A 17,225-nucleotide genomic window follows, 5' to 3' on the forward strand; every position below is an offset into this window, starting at 1 on the left:
AAGTCATCTTTATGTCAGTGAAACGTGGTCGTCCACTCCGAGTCAGTCACCTGTCTCCTGATTACTAAAGAGTTTTATCACTGAGTACACAAACAAAACAACATTATTGAAAATAATCACTAAACAATTTGAGCTATGCATGAAATTTTCTTTGTGTGTTGTCTTTTATATTGGTTTTCAATTATTATCCCTTTGAGTAACTTGAGGAAGTCTATCTTGACTAAGAGGAGCATGAATTGGGGGCATAATATTTTCTTTGTTTTCTGCTTGTAGGAATGATTCCGATGATCTGGAAACATCTAAATTAGTTGGGTGTCTGTGATAAGAGCCTTCACATCAAGGTGAAATCACCACACATACCTCGACTCCTCTTATTCGAATGCTATAGGGAGGTTCCCATTATTTCTTTGTCTGTTTTGAGGGAATTTATTTATCATGCAATCCTGGTCCCTACGAAATTTGTCCAAGGATATGAATGAAAAAAGGTTCATTGTAGACAAGATAATTAATATTGCATATGCAAAGAAATGAACTATATTCTGCCCGCTATGTTTGTAAAACGCCCACTGATGAAAATTAAGCATTTGAAATCCACTGACTAGGTTTAGGTTGCATTTCATGTTGCATTTTGTGAATTGAGAGTGATTTTGGTATGGTAACAATGATCTCTTTATCTTCTGAATGAGAGTTTGAAACTTCATCATTTCTTAGCTAAGTGGTCTCTTCTTCATCATTTCTCCGATCGAGTACTTGTGTATTGACATGTTAGCTGCATACATATGCATTTTATATAGATTCATACATTCATTATCACTTATTTACATTCATCTTCTTGCATTGAAAAATAAAAAAACTTGCACTATTCATTACTCATCTTCTTTCATTCTATTTGCATATGAAAAGAAACAAAAACAAACATTCATATTCATCTGCATTACATACATCCATACTAAACAACTATGCATACATATAGAATAAAGCATATAGACAAGTATCTCATAAATCGATTGACACAAGTACAATGAAGTCAAATCAAGATCTCGTATATAAAATGATCAAGTCTCAGGGTATAAAATGATGTCAAGTGACATATACAAACTACCATCGGAGCAAGAATCGTAAGGACTACAAAATAATGGGTGTGTCTACAAAAAATGTCAGAGCTACAAAAAGAAAATATATCTCTCAGCCTCTCCCTCATCGCCAGGTGGTGGAGGAGGTGGAGCCTGCTGACCTAGATCCTGCCTAGGTGCCCGATATCCCTCTGATCAAGGAATATACTGAGAGTACGGTACAACCTACTGCGCTACTGGAACTGCTATGCTGTAAGCCGCAACATAATAGGCTGCCCGACTCATCTGATGAAGAACCTCTTGCTAAAGAGTGTCTCACTCTGTCGTGCTCTCATTGGCTGCACTGCGTTGGCCCCTGGTCCCTCGCAAACTCTGCACCTCCATCTCTACCTCCATCACCTCCTCCATCTCCACCTCTGGCTCCCCCCTGCTCCTCTCTCCTCTTCCTAACCTATCTCAGAGCTACTCTCTCCTCCTCTCCTCCACCCTCCGGCACCCTCGCTCCACTCAGCCTCACTCCAACCATCCCTAGGGATCCACCCTCTCCTCTCTGCTGCCTACCACTAGTTGGTACCCTACTGCTGCTAGCACCAAGATAACCACCTTCCTGCCTCAGAGCCTTGACTCTCTATCCCTACCTATGTCCATGTCTCTGTCCCTGTATAGGGGCATCATCCTCAACCTCCTCTATGCGACGTGCCTACTTTGTTGGATCAGTAAATCTTGGGAAAGGGTGCTGTTGGAACCAGTCCCTATACTGGGACAATACCCCCGCATCTGCAATATCATCTAGATAATCCCATCTCATCCATTGTAATCAAGTCAGCTCCTACATGCTCAAGGCATATGATAGCCTAGGTCCCCATCCCTGCCTCTCCTCATCTACATAAAATGCGTATGCAGTAAAATCTTGTGAAATCCCCTGAGGTCTACTGTAATACCTCATCACTCGAGTAACAATAAACTTCTTGACCACTATCTGTAATCTAGCCATAAGAGGTCGTGTCATGGAGAGGTCTCTACGAATAGCTCCAATCATCCCAAGGCTCCAGACCCCTGTAAGGTCTCCATGTGACAACTATCAGATCATCTAGCCATCGTCTCCAATAATCAGTCTTTCCTAGATGGGGTTGCATCACATATCCAACACATCTATAAACAATGGGCTGTTGTGGATCTCTGGCCTCATTAACAATCAGACTACATACTGGGAGATGCTCCCAGGCCCATACATGGAAAATCAAAACTTCGGTAGTCATGCTCTTCCCCTCCCGACAGACGATCTCATGCATCTCAGATACATGTGTTCCATATGCAAGAACCCCATCCTAACCTCTGGGGGTTCTCCACAAGTCTCTCTAACATCCTACCCCATCTACTCAAAATCCCCTGCTGTCCCCTGTCTAGCATAAGAAAACAACCGATAAAACTTGCCAAGATGCAAGCCATTGGAAAATCCTCACTGTATCTGGTCATCATCTCATCCCAATTGATTGACCGTGTCAGAATGTTCGCATCATGAAATATCTACCTCAAGGCTAGAAGGCCAGGACGCTATGCTAAATCATAATCCACCTTATCCCTAGTAAAAGGGATACGGAGAATCATGCATACATCCTCGAGAGTGATGGTCATCTCCCCAACTGGCAAATGAAATGTATTATGCTCTGAATGGAACCTCTCCACTAATGGAGTCAACATACCATGATTTACATGGATATCAGGCAACCCAAGAAGACGAGTCAATCCACACGCATCAATATGTGCTCGATCTATATCTGATAACTGTCGAACTAATGCCATCGTAGGTGGATATACACATCTGAATAATACATGGGGCAATTGAACCTGCACAAATCAAACAAAAGATCATCAGGAAACATTCCAAAATAGCCGATGAAGGAAGTAAAACATCATGCAAAGCCAACTACACTAATTGCAAAATCAAACTTTCAAGTTTACACCTTCAAAAATGCTCACTGTTTTCCAAACGAAAAAACATCATAGAGGCAACAACTCGTATGAGTCAGGAAGTGGCCTAGTATGACAAAATAGACTGATATGACACAGGGCTAGCCTCTAAACAACAAAATGGGCTCTTTTGAATGTTGTCGTATGACAGAAGGGTAGGTCTCATATGAAAAAACTAGTAGACTTAAACGACAAAACAAAATTGATCAGTTTGTCGTACGAGACAAGATCCTGTCTCGCACGACAAAACAAAAATGCCTGACTTAAACATGCAAAAAATTGAAAAATTCAACAAAAAAATTCAAAATTGAAATGAATAACAGGTTTAAGATAGATCACATACTACTGGCTCATAGTTCTGAGGTCAATTATGACATCTTTGGCGTTCAAATCGATGCACATGAGTGGGAACCACCATTTTTCTTCATAGAAGGCTTTTCGAATTCTCAAACTTGGAGGGTTAAAATGAATTGAAAATGAAACTTTTACCCCATATATAGTCAAAACCCTAATTTTTCAACTTGCTCCAATGGACACAAAAATTGTACCCTTAGCTAATTTTCCCATCCTGATTCCATTTTCGGGATCGAAATCAAAATTTGAGATCATTCCACTATTCAATTTTATAAAATTTGGACCAGTTAGCACTTTTTCTCAACTGCTTATTCTCTTCTTCAATTTGCGCTCAATTTCTCATGAATCAACGCTGAATCTCAATTTATTCTACAAATCAGCTTTGCGCTCAATTTCACACTTAATTTTCAAATATTCCTCTGAATCATTTGTGCTCAAATAAATCAATAACTTCACTAAACAATTGCCTATAATCGTGTACCCTCGCTATCTTTCGATTTCGCTCCCGAGGGGGCATACTCATGACCTTATGACCTCACATCTTCAAATGTCGAGAATTTTTTAAAATCTTCAGGCAGCTAAGCTTCATCGAATCAATCGCTAGGGGCATATCAGTTTTATCGCTTCATATCAAGCTGACATTGTCTTTGTTTGAATCAGTCTCTTAATGTTAATTAGTTTCATAGCTTTTCATCAAGCTGATTATTCGTTTAAACTCAATCAAGGGTTTAAAGAGTATATTTGATCACACACTCAATCTAAGAAGGTGTTTAGTTTCATCGCATCAAATCAAGCTAGATAGTTTATCTTCGCTCATTGTGTCTTGATCCATCAAGTTCAAGATCGATTTTATATCTTCGCTCAGTGTGTCTAGTTCAATCAATTTCTAGATCAATAAGATCCACTTCTTTATCAATCAAGTTCAAGTTCGGTATCTTTGATCTCTATCGGTCCTAGTTCAATCAAGTTCAGGATCGGTATCGCTTTAATCAACTCTGTTCAGCTTCATCGCTTCAAATCAAGTTAAACACCTCGCTCTTCATCTAGTTCATTATCAATCAAGTTCAAAACTGGTATCTCCTAGACATCAACTATTCCTTGAATCAACGCGCTGCTTGCACATTAATTCAAAGAGGGGCAAATGTAATACCTTAAAAATGGTCATCTAAACCATGAGCCCCTAATCTCCACCATGTCACCAAGGTCCTAACCAAAGGCAATTAAATAAATCTTGAGCACACAATTAATTTTTAAAATCATCAATGTCACATGGCAAGTTAATCAACCAATATTAATTAAATATTTAATTAATTAATTGATCATTCCAAGTAAATCATTTTTAAACAATTATCCTATTTATTTTATTGAATATCCTAGCATATTTAATTAAATAAATCAATTTTCCATCAAATCTTCAAAAGAGGAATTAATTTGAAAAAAAGAATTAAAAATTGAGAAAAGAAATCAATTGGAGATAATCTTGAAAAACAAATTAAAAATTGATAAATAATCTCAAATAAAGCAATTAAAACAATTAAATATTAAAATTGAATGAAATAGAGAATAAATCAGTTTTTTCCTGATTTTATCTTAATTTTAGCTCAATTTCCTTTAAAATTGAGAAAAGCATCCAATCACATCAATTCACCTGGATCGTGCTTCCTCTTGGAAAATCATGACCGCTCATCATCATTTGATCTCAGCTGTTGGTTTCTTTCTGAATTTTCTATAAATTCAGGCTCTCATCTCTCATTCAAGGATGTAGGAGAATATATTGTTATTATGCTATTTTTGCTCTAGGTTCATTGAGAATTTGCATTGAGATATTGCATATTAGCTACTTCATATTGCTTAAATCATCTAGCTTAAATATTCATATATTGCTTAAATCATGTTAAATTAACCTTGCATATCTAGCTTAAATCTTGCATCCATTTATCTCATATTCATGCTCATATAGATTTAAAAATCGTTCGTTTAGGTGTTGTCTAGTCACTGGATAGCTTAGCAATATGAGAGCAATCTAAACTCGCATCTACTAGAAGGCAATACGTCACTTTGTAATGGTTTATTAGTCATTGATTATTGATTTACTAACCATGCATCTAATGACTTAATTGAAGTGTTGTGTATTCCAGATACAGATATAGGTCCACTTTTCACACACACAGTTTCAACCTTCGCTTTAAAGATCTTGAATTTATCAGAAGCTTCAGACTTCTCCCTCAGAAAAGTCACCCACATCATTCTAGAATAGTCATCAATAATCAGCATGAAATACCTATCACCTTGAAAGCTTCTAGGCCTTGCTGGACCACATAAGTCAGTGTGAATCAAATCAAGTACATCGTTAAATTTATCATGTATGCTTTTAAAATAACTTCTGACTTTCTTACCCAATTGAAATTCCTTACATACCGGATTATGAGGCTTCATAATCTTGGGTATATCTTTGATTGCCTTAGTTGAACTGATCTTAACAATATAATAAAAAATAACATGACACAACCTCTTATGTCATATCCAACTCTCATCAATATGAGCAATCAAACATGTCTTATTACCAATGTTCAAGTGAAAGATATTACTTCTTGTCTGAATACTGGTTGCAATCTCCAAACCAATTTTGTTAATGATTTTACATTTTCTATCTTTAAACTAAAGTTGAAAACCCTTATCAACTAATTGACCAACACTCAAAAGATTATGCCTTAAACCTTCTACATAATAGACATTATCAGTGTTATGCTTGTCATCCAAAGAAATAATACCTCTACCTTTGATCATACATGCCTTGTCATCTTCAAATCTGACTTGACCACCATTGTATTCTTGCAGAGATAGAAATTTCCTTTTATCTCCAGTCATATGATGTGAGCATCCACTATCAATTACCCATTCATCCTTATCTTCAACTTTTTTTGCCAGGGCCTTCTCTTCATTTTTGATAGCCTATTCTGGTTCATCTTCCTTCATAGCATAGAACACCCATTCCTTTCCATTTCCAGATCCACTAGGTGAGTCTTCTACCGGTTCATCTCCAGAGTCACCAGTTACTCCTTCCTCATCTTCTATGTAGCAATGTTTGTCTTTCTTGAATCTATATCTGTTTGGGTTAGGCTTAAAAGTTTTTTTAACTCTTTCCTCAAACCTTGCATTCCTTTCATGACATCTAGATACAAAACATTTAAAAGGTGCTTTTCCTTCATACTTACTTCCAGCTAGACCTTTAGGTACTCTTCTAGCAAATAAGGCTTCAAGTTGTTCAAGCTCTTCATCTTCTTTCCTCATGTCTTCCAATTATTTTGCATATAGGGCTCTCCAATCACTTTTGCTGGTAGATGTTGATGATGATGCATGAAAAGCAGGTTCAGACTTTACAACTCCAGAAGATCCAAATTCTTCAAGCTCAAAGTAGATAATTTCCCAATTAGAATGTCTCTATTGACTGAAGTGTTTGTCATTGTTCTTAACTCATTAATTGCAGTTGCCTTCATCTTGTAAGCCGATGGAATGAATCTCAAGACTTTGGAAACTATTTCATCTTCACTTAGAAATCCTCCACAACATTGAATTCCCATAACAATCACATTTACTCTTTCCATAAACATAGCAATTCTTTCATTCTCTTCCATTTTCAAGTTTTCATACCTTACCTGGTAACCATCAAGTTTAGCAATTTTGACAGTAGGGTCACCTTCATTCAAAGTTTGCAATTTGTCCCATATAACCTTAGCTAATGATTTTTCAGTCAATCGCATGTTCTGTTGATCAATAAGTGCACACAAGAGGGCTTCTCAAGCTCTGCAATCATTTTCAATATTCTTGTCCAGGTCTGCAGGAGCAGGATTGCTGGATGCTGGATCTAAGGTGTGTATCCTTTCTCAGTGATTTACCAAATATCCTTGCCAAGACATCTAAGATGAGTCTCCATTCAAATTTTCCATATCCCATAATTTGTTCCATCAAGCTTAGGGATTTCTCTTCTGAAAATAGCTATCGGTGGATTAGAAGTGTTAGCTGCCATAGGATCTACCTCAAGCGGTTAAGCTTCTACAAAAGAGGACCAAAGCTCTGATAGAAATTGTTAGGATAACCGGTGAAAAACTAAGAGGGGAGGTGAATCTGTTGTTAACAGATTATAACTTTTAATCCGTAATACAACCTTAAATAGATCAAGTACCGGTAAATTACAAACAGATGTCGGTAGAAATAGATACCAGTAAACAATACAACTTAACAATTAACCAGATAATCAATGCAAAGAAATCATACCACATAACACCATGATTTGTATGTGAAAAACCTAGAAAGGGAAAAACCACGGTGGGAAGCCTACCCACAGTCAATTGATACTTCTGTAGAAAGTATGTGTTACAATGAGGAGCCTGCACTAGCAGAAAGGCACACTGCCTAGAGCGTACTGCTCATTACAAAAGAGTATCACTGACTACAGAGAGGATACGACCTTCTCAAGATAAATGGACAACAATCCAATAGAGTGAACTGCTAGAAATAGCATCTACTATGCTTGATTACAATCCCATTTAAGCTCAATGTCGGAGGACTAAATCCTCTTCTGAAACCAATCTGATCACCAATGATCAATCAACTCCTTTGTCCAAATGATATTACAATATTCTCACATTATATTCCTTGACCATGACCTTTTTATAACCATGATACTTTACAAAGAGTTTCTACCTCTTATTTATACAAACCATAAGGCCTAAACCAATTAGATCGGCCACCTAAAGATATTACAATAATATGATTATATAATTACTTATTACAGTGATATGCCATGTCAGCTTAAGATCAAAACAATAATAACAAATCCATAAAACATCTCGTATGATCCAAGTAATGTGTAGAGTACACGCTAGCATGATACCGGTCCATAACCTAGATAGGTATAAGACCGATTCTGGGTCCACCACGCCAAAGCAATGTCTTCAAGCAGTTGAAGCACTATCAAAGAACATCTTCAACATCCTGAAATCCATGAAGAAGATGCACCAACACCAATTATGCATCGTGTTACAATTCCTCAATGAAAGCTCCGTCGGTAAAGTCTTAAACCAGTGTTGGTAAGGGTTTACTGGAGTGTATGATAGTATCCGATTACCAAGCCAATACCAACTGACCAAAACATGATCATAGAGCATCTTTACTAATCCAATCATGCTGAAAGTGTCCAACAGATAGTCTCTTCTATCGGTAATACTAGATCTTCTATTGGTAACCAACCATAACAGCTAGTGTTGACATCAATGAGAAAACATCAATGCAACACATAATCGATTCATCCATAATGCCAATAGATTTCAAGGAGGAAGAGGATATACCAGAGGTAGAGGAACCTGTACAGATCAGAACAAGGATAAAGAAGTGAACAAAGAAGGTAATTCATACAAAAAAGATGATAGAAATTTCTACCAGAGGAGAGAACCGGATAGCTACCAGAATGAGAATTTTGGAAGAGTGGACAAGAGAACATTTAGAGGAACTTTCTATAAGTGTGGAGGAGAAGGACATCGTTCTTTCGAGTGTAAGAATATAGAGAATACTGGAAGAGCAGGAGTGGTGGAAGAAAATCCCACCGGATCAGATAATAAATCAGAAGATGGAGAATTGTTGATGATGAGGAGAGATTTTTGTCATATCGGGAGAGATAAAGAGCCCTTGTAGAGGAAGAATTTGTTCAAGACCAGATGTAAGGTATGCAGTAAGTGTTGTAAAGTTGTTATTAATAGTGGTAGTTTAGATAATCTTGTTTCAGAAGAGATGGTGAATAAGTTGAATTTGGAAAGATTGAAACACCCTAAGCCTTATCAGATAGCATGGATTCAGGATGAACACAAGCTGTTAGTAAGTGAGCAATGTTTGGTGAAATTGAAAATTGGGAATTATCATGATGAAGTCTTGTGTGATATTATGCCTATGGATATTTGTCATCTTTTGTTGGGTAGACCTTGGCAGTTTGATAGACATGCAATACATGATGGGAGGAAGGATACATACACTATTATGGCCAATGACATGAAGAAAACCTCGTTACCTTGGATAAATCTTTGAAGAATGAAGTCTATATGAATTCTAGAATCTGTTTGGTGGATGGAAGGAAATTCCTGGATGGATTGAGACAGGAGAATGTGTGTTTTTCCTTAAGTCCTAAGAAGACTGAGAATCTGAAGCATGAGGAGGAACAACCAGAAAAGATAAAGGATTTGCTGACAAAATATAAAGACATCATTTCAGATAATGTGCCTGATGGATTGGCACCTGTGAAAAGTATCAGTCATTGCATGCACCTGGTTCCCAGAGCTAGTTTGCCTAACAAAGCTACACACCAGATGACACTAACAGAGAATGAAGAACTGAATAGACAAGTGCAGGATTTTTTGAAGAAAGGTTTGATCAGGGAAAGCCCAAGCCCTTGTGTAGTACCAATAGTATTAGCACCTAAGAATAATGGAGAGTGGAGAATGTGTATCGATTCTAGAGCAATAAACAAGATCACAATGAAATATCGATTTCCTTTGCCTAGGATGGATGACATAATAGACTGTTTGAGTGGAGCCAAAAACTTTATAAAGATATACTTGAAGAGTGGATATCATCAGATCAGGATTAGAGAAGGAGATGAGTGAAAGATAACATTCAAGACAAATGAAGGACTGCATGAGTGGTTGGTGATGCCTTTTGGGTTAGCTAATGCACTGAGTACTTTCATAAGGATCATGAATGAGGTATTGAAGAAATTATTGGGTAAGTTTAACATTGTGTATTTGGTTAACATCTTGATTTTCAGTAAGAAAAAAGAGGAGCATTTGTTGCATTTGAGACAAGTTTTGCAGAGGTTGAGAGAAGAAAAGTTGTTGATAAATATTAAGAAGCGTACTTTCATGAAAGATGAGTTAGTCTATTTGGAATTTGTGATATCTGAAGATGGTTTGAAGATGGACCCTAAGAAAGTGAAAGCAATTGTTGAATGGCCTACACCGGAAAGCATTGGAGAGGTAAGATCATTTCATGGATTTGCTAGTTTCTACTAGAAATTCATCAGAAATTGCAGTTCAGTTTGTAACCCTATGACTGAGACCATGAAAGGGGATAAGAAGAAGTTCAAGTGGACCACAGGAGCAAACAAAAGTTTTGAACTATTGAATCAGAAAGTGATTGAGAATCCCGTGTTGACTTTACTGGATTTCAATAAAGTATTTCAAGTGGACTATGATGCAAGTGGAACAACAATAGGAGTAGTCTTGAGTGAGGAAGGGAGAGCAGTATCTTATTTCAGTGAGAAATTGAATGATGCCCAGAGGAGATATTCAGTGTATGATCAGGAGTTTTATGCCATAGTTCAAGCCTTGAAGAAGTGGATATATTTCTTGTTGCCTAAGGAGTTTGTGTTGTATACAGATCATCAAGCCTTGCAGTATTTGAATAGTCAGAGTAAGCAGAATCAGAGACACATGAGATGGGTAGAATTTTTGTAGAGTTACACCTTTGTGTTGAAGCATAGAAGTGGGAAATCTAAAAAAGTTGTTGATGAACTGAGTAGGAGAAGGAATTTGTTGGCAGAGATTAGAGTGATAGTATTAGGGTTTGAGGAATTGAAGACCTTGTATGATGATGACCCAGATTTTGCATAACCTTGAAGAGCATGTAAAGAACCGGTTATGGTAGATAGAAGCAAGTGGTCAGATTACTTCATTCAGGATGAGATGTTATTCAGAGGAGTTTAGTTGTGCATACCTAAGAGTCCCATGAGGGAGAATGTGATAAAGAAGAAACATAGTAGAGGATTAGCCAGACATTATGGTATTGACAAAATAGTAGCTTTGGTGAGTGAGCATTACTTTTGGCCCGAAATTCATAAAGATGTTAAGAAATTTGTGCAAAGTTGTAGAGTTTGTCAAGTTGCAAAGGGTAGTAGTCAGAATGTGGGATTGTATAAACCTTTGACAGTACCAGTAAGACCTTGGGAGTGTTGGTATTTTGGATATGTTGCACTGGTTTTGTCATTGATGTCAACACTCATCAACACCTATCAACACTTGGAGATCTTTGGTTATGTTCGCCGGCATATTCAATGACTTATGCATAGTCACCGGTATCTAGTTCACTGACACTGAGGATGATCTGTTATCATCTGGAGATTACTTGGTTACATCGAAGACATTGTTTGGTTATTGGTTTAAATCGAGTTTGCATATTTTCTATTACCAGCAAATAGGTCTAGGTTATGGACCGACAAGCGTTATCTATTCCAGATCAACATGACACGTTATGGAGATGTTTTATTGATTGGTTATTGTTGTATGTGCATTGAACCGACATCATGCATCACATATTGATTCATTTGTAATTGATTTTATTGTAATATCTTAGTGAGCCGACCTACACATTTGGTCTTAGGTTTTGGTATATATGTAAGATCTCATTTGTGAGATTATGTAGAAGAGTGTGCAAAAAGAATTGTAACATGGTATATGCGAATATAAGCAGAGCTATACATGCAAACATCATTTGAATATTAAAGGAAAGTTTGAAGAAGGCAAATTAGAGCTTAACTGGTACTGAATTCAGCATATGAAGATGCTATTTTGAGCAGTACATTATCATTGGATTTAACCATCCAATTGTAGTCAGTGTGACTCCCATTTTGTGATTGAGCAGTGAGCTCTAGGCAGTTGGCCTTTCTGCATGTGCAAACCCCATTTGTACACACATACTATCTACAGTAGTATCATCTGATTGTGGGTAAGGTTTCCCACCGTGGTTTTTCCCCTTACAGGGTTTCCACGTACAAATATCTATGTCATCTATTATGGATATTATTTGTCTTTCTATTTCATGCATTAAACTTTAATGAAAATTGCAATTAACTGTTAAAATTGTCAACCAACATAAAGTTTGGTTTACCGGTATTATGCACTAAGTTTGGTTAAGTTATATTTGGGTTGAAATTAATAGACAACTGATTCACCCCCCCCCCCCCCCTCTCAGTTGCCTTTGGATCCTAACAATTGGTATCAGAGCCAAGTCCTCTTTTTGCAAAAGTTTAACAGCTTGAGGAGATTCTATGGCAACTAACTATTTTAGGAAGGACAGTCTGAAGCTTGATGGAACTAATTATGGTATATGGAAGATCAGAATGGAGACACATCTGAACTGCATTGGAAGAGACATATGGGATGTTACAAAGAATGGCTATTTTGGTCGTACTCAAGGTCAACCTAATCCACCAACCTTGGCTAAAGATCAGGAGAATGATTGCAAAGAAAGAGAAGCACTTTTGAGCACATTATCAGATCAGAAAATCATGGGATTATCAGACCAATCTACTCCTAAAGCTATTTGGGAAAAATTTGAAAAATTGAATGAAGGTGACACCACAGTCAAAATTGCAAAACTGGAATGCTTCCAGGTTAGGTATGAAAATCTAAAAATGGAAGAAGATGAAAGGATTTCTGCTTTTATGGAAAGAGTAAATGAAATTATTTTGGGTATACAATGTTGTGGAGGATCCTTAAGTGAAGATGAAATTATTTCTAAAGTTTTAAGACCATTGCCACCAGCATATAAAATGAAAGTAACTACTATCAATGAATTAAGAGCAATGCCTAATGCATCAGTATCTAGAGATACTTTGGTTGGAAAACTTTCAGCTTTTGAACTTAAGGAATTTGGTCCTATTGCTACAATTAAGACAGATTTGGCTTTCAAAGCTTCATCATCTGTAACATCATCATTATCATCTGAAAAATTTGATTGGAAAGCACTCTATGCTAGAGAACTTGAAGAAATCAAAAGAGAGAATGAAGAATTGGAAGATCTTGAAGCACTATTTGCAAGGAAAATGCCTAAAGGTCCAGTTGGAAGTAAGTATGAAGGTGAAGCACCATTTAAATGTTTTAACTGCAATAAAATTGGTCATATGGCATCTAGGTGTCCTGATAGATATGCAAGATTGAAAGAAGAAGCTAAAAGAACATATAAGCCTAACCCTGAATATCAAAGATACAGATTTAAGAAGAATAGAGACAAATCATGTTACTATGCCGATGAAGGAGTTACTGATGATTTTGATGAGGAACCAGTAGACAATGGATGGGCTTTTGTTGCAATAACAAAAGATCAACCGACACCTACTATTCAACCGGTAGAGTAGGCCTTGGTAGCTAAAATTGAAGAAAAGGATGAATGGATCATTGATTTCGGATGTTCACATCATATGACAGGAGATAAGAGTAAATTCTTAACCTTTCAGGAATACAATGGAGGTCTAGTAAGATTTGGGGATGACAATGCTTGTTTGCTCAGACGAAAAGGTACTATATCTTTTGATGGTAAGCACAATACTGACAACATTTATTATGTTGAAGGTTTGAAGCATAATATTTTGAGTGTTGGTCAATTAGTTAAAAAAGGATTTCAGTTACAATTCAAGAATGGTAAATGCAAAATCATGAATAGAACTGGTTTGGAAATTGGAACTGGTAATCAGACTAGAGGTAATATCTTTCATTTGAATAGCAATGAGAAGACATGCTTGATTACACATATTGATGAAAGTTGGTTATGGCATAAGAGACTTTGTCATGTTAATTTTGATTACATTGTGAAAATCAGTACAACTAAGGCAGTAAGGGATTTACCTAAGATTGTTAAACCTCACAATCCGATATGTAAGGAATGTTAATTTGGAAAGCAAGTTAGAGAAAACTTTAAGAGTATTCCTGAAAAATCTAATAATGTTCTTGACTTAATTCATATTGATTTATGTGGCCTAGTAAGAAATAGAAGTTTACAAGGAGATAGATATTTTATGCTAATCATTGATGATTATTCTAGAATGTGTTGGGTTACTTTTCTCAGGGAGAAATCATAAGCTTTTGGGAAATTCAAACTATTCAAGGTAATAGTAGAGAATGAAACCGGTAAGAAAATCAAATGTTTGAGATCAATTCAAGGAGGTGAATTCACATATAAGGAATTTAATACATTATGTGAAGTGAATGGAATCAGAAGACAATTATCAGCACCTCAGACACCCCAGCAAAATGGAGTTGTGGAAAGGAAGAACAAAACTTTTTTGGATGCAGCTAGAAGTATGATATCAAAAGAAAATATACCTCATGTATATTGGAGAGAAGTAGTGAATACAATAATTTATACATTCAACAGAGTTCACATCAAAGGTGAAACCAGTAAGACCCATCATGAACTATGGTTTGGTAATACTCCTACTCTTAAATATTTCAGAATATTTGGAAGCAAATGTTGTATTAGGAGAGATGAGTATATTTGCAAATTTGATCCTAGAAGTGATGAAGGAATATTTCTCAGTTATTCATCTAAGAGCAAGGCATATAGATGTTTTAACAAAAGATTGCAGAAAATCATAGAGAGTGCAAATGTGAAGATTGATGAACAATTCAGAAGGTCCATGGAGTCTGAACCGACAGTTGAGATAATCACAAATGAACCTATAATGAGTACATCGGTACAGAATGTTGATCCAGTCACATCGACATGATTTAAGAATTCCACAGTGACTAAAGAATAGCAACAAGTAAAAACACCCAGGTATGTAAGATTGAATCACTCTAAAAGTTAGATAATTGGGAACAAGTATCAAGGTGTAATGACTAGAGGAAGACTAGAAAATAAAGAGGTATGTTTAATTTCTCAAATTGAACCAACATTAGTTAATGAGACATGTGAAGATAAGCATTGGATTAAAGCTATGGAAGATGAATTGGAACAAATTGAAAAGAATTAACACATGGACATTGGTTCCCCGACCTAAAAACAAAAATGTCATTGGAACTAAATGGGTATTCAGAAATAAAATTAATGAAGATGGTAAGGTAATCAGAAACAAAGCAAGATTAGTGTGTAAAGGATATTCATAGAAAGAAGGAATTGATTACAATGAAACCTTTGCACCGATAGCACTTGATGGATTTTCTTTGAAAAATGACAAATATATGGTTTGCAGGTTAAGGAAAGCTTTATATGGATTAAAGCAAGCTCCTAGAGCTTGGTATGCTAGATTGGACAAATATCTTTTAAAGATTGGTTACACTAAAGGTAATGCTGACAACAATCTATATTTCAAAGTGACTAATGATGACATTTTGGTTATAGAAGTTTTTGTTGATGATATTATTTTTGCAGGAGAAGATGGATTATGTAAAGACTTTTCTAATAAAATGCAGGAAGAATTTGAAATGTCTATGATTGGGGAGATAAAATTCTTTTTAGGATTGCAAATTTCACAAACTGATAAAGGTATATTCATAAATCAATCAAAGTACTTGAAGGAATTACTTAAGAAATTTGGCATGGAAAACTCTAAACCGGTAAGCACACCTATGACTACAACTGGCAAACTATCATTGAAGAATGAATCAACACCTGTTAATCCAACAAGATATAAATCTATGATTGGAGGTTTACTATATTTGACACAAACAAGACCTGATATTATGAATGCAGTATGTATTGTTTCAAGATTTCAGAGTAATCCTAAAGAAAATCATGAATCAGCAGTGAAAAGGATTTTCCGGTATCTACAAGGCACAACAAATCTTGGATTATGGTATCCTAAAGATCAAAATTTTGATTTATGTGCACACACAAATGCAAATTAGGCAGGAGATGTAGATGATAGAAAGAGAACCACTGGCGGAGCATTCTTTCTTGGTAGAAGATTAATTTCATGGTTGAGCAAGAAACATAGTTGCACATCTTTATCAACAATAGAATCAAAATATGTTGCAGCAGCAACTAATTGTACCCAGGTATTATGGATTAAGCAAATGGTTGAAGGATATAAAGGTAAAATGCAAAGAACCTATAACCATTTACTGTGATAATATGGAAGCAATTGATATATCAAAGAATCCGGTATTTCACTCTAAAACTAAACATGCTTTTATCAAATTCAATTTTCTGAAAGAGAATGTTGAAGAAAAAGAAGTGAAATTGGTTTATGTGAATACTAAAGAGTAGATTGTAGATATTTTTACTAAGCCTTTGCCTAAGGAAACCTTTGAATATCTTAGAGAGAAACTTGGAGTTATACCCTCACTGGTAGAGACTTAGACAGTTGATTCTTGTCATCAAACCAACAAAATCAACAAAGAAATCTTTTTTGCAGCTTTGATGAGGAGAGCTACTTCTTAGGGGGAGTAGTTGGATAAATTGGATAAGTTGGTATTTTGTAATAAGTTCAATGAACTATTTGAATCTGGTTTTTGTATTGCTTTGGCATTTGATGTCAAAGGGGGAGAGATATCTATGGAAAAACACATTATATTTTGGGGAGAGATTATTCATTGGGGAAGAGATTGTTACTCTCTGTATTTGTATTTTGATGATCTCTTTGGGATATTTTAGGTTTTTGGCATTTCTGCTTTGGCACTTAGATGGTTTTTCCATCTTGTGTTGCCATCAATTCCAAAGGGGGAGATTGTTGGTATTTTGGATATGTTGCACTAGTTTTGTCATTGATGTCAACACTCGTCAACACCTATCAACACTTGGAGATATTTGGTTATGTTCACTGACTTATGCACAATCACCAGTATCTGGTTCACCGACATGATATATTGTTCACCAGCACTGAGGATGATCTGTTATCATCTGGAGATTAATTGGTTATGTCAAAGACATTGTTTGGTTATTGGTCTAAATTGAGTTTGCATATTTGTTGTTACCTACAAATCGGTCTAGGTTATGGACCAGCAAGTGTTATCTATTCCAGATCAGCACGACACATTATGGAGATGTTTTATTGATTGGTTATTG

This window comes from Cryptomeria japonica, chromosome 5 (assembly GCF_030272615.1).
Source record: "Cryptomeria japonica chromosome 5, Sugi_1.0, whole genome shotgun sequence".
NCBI classification, from domain to species: Eukaryota; Viridiplantae; Streptophyta; class Pinopsida; order Cupressales; family Cupressaceae; genus Cryptomeria; species Cryptomeria japonica.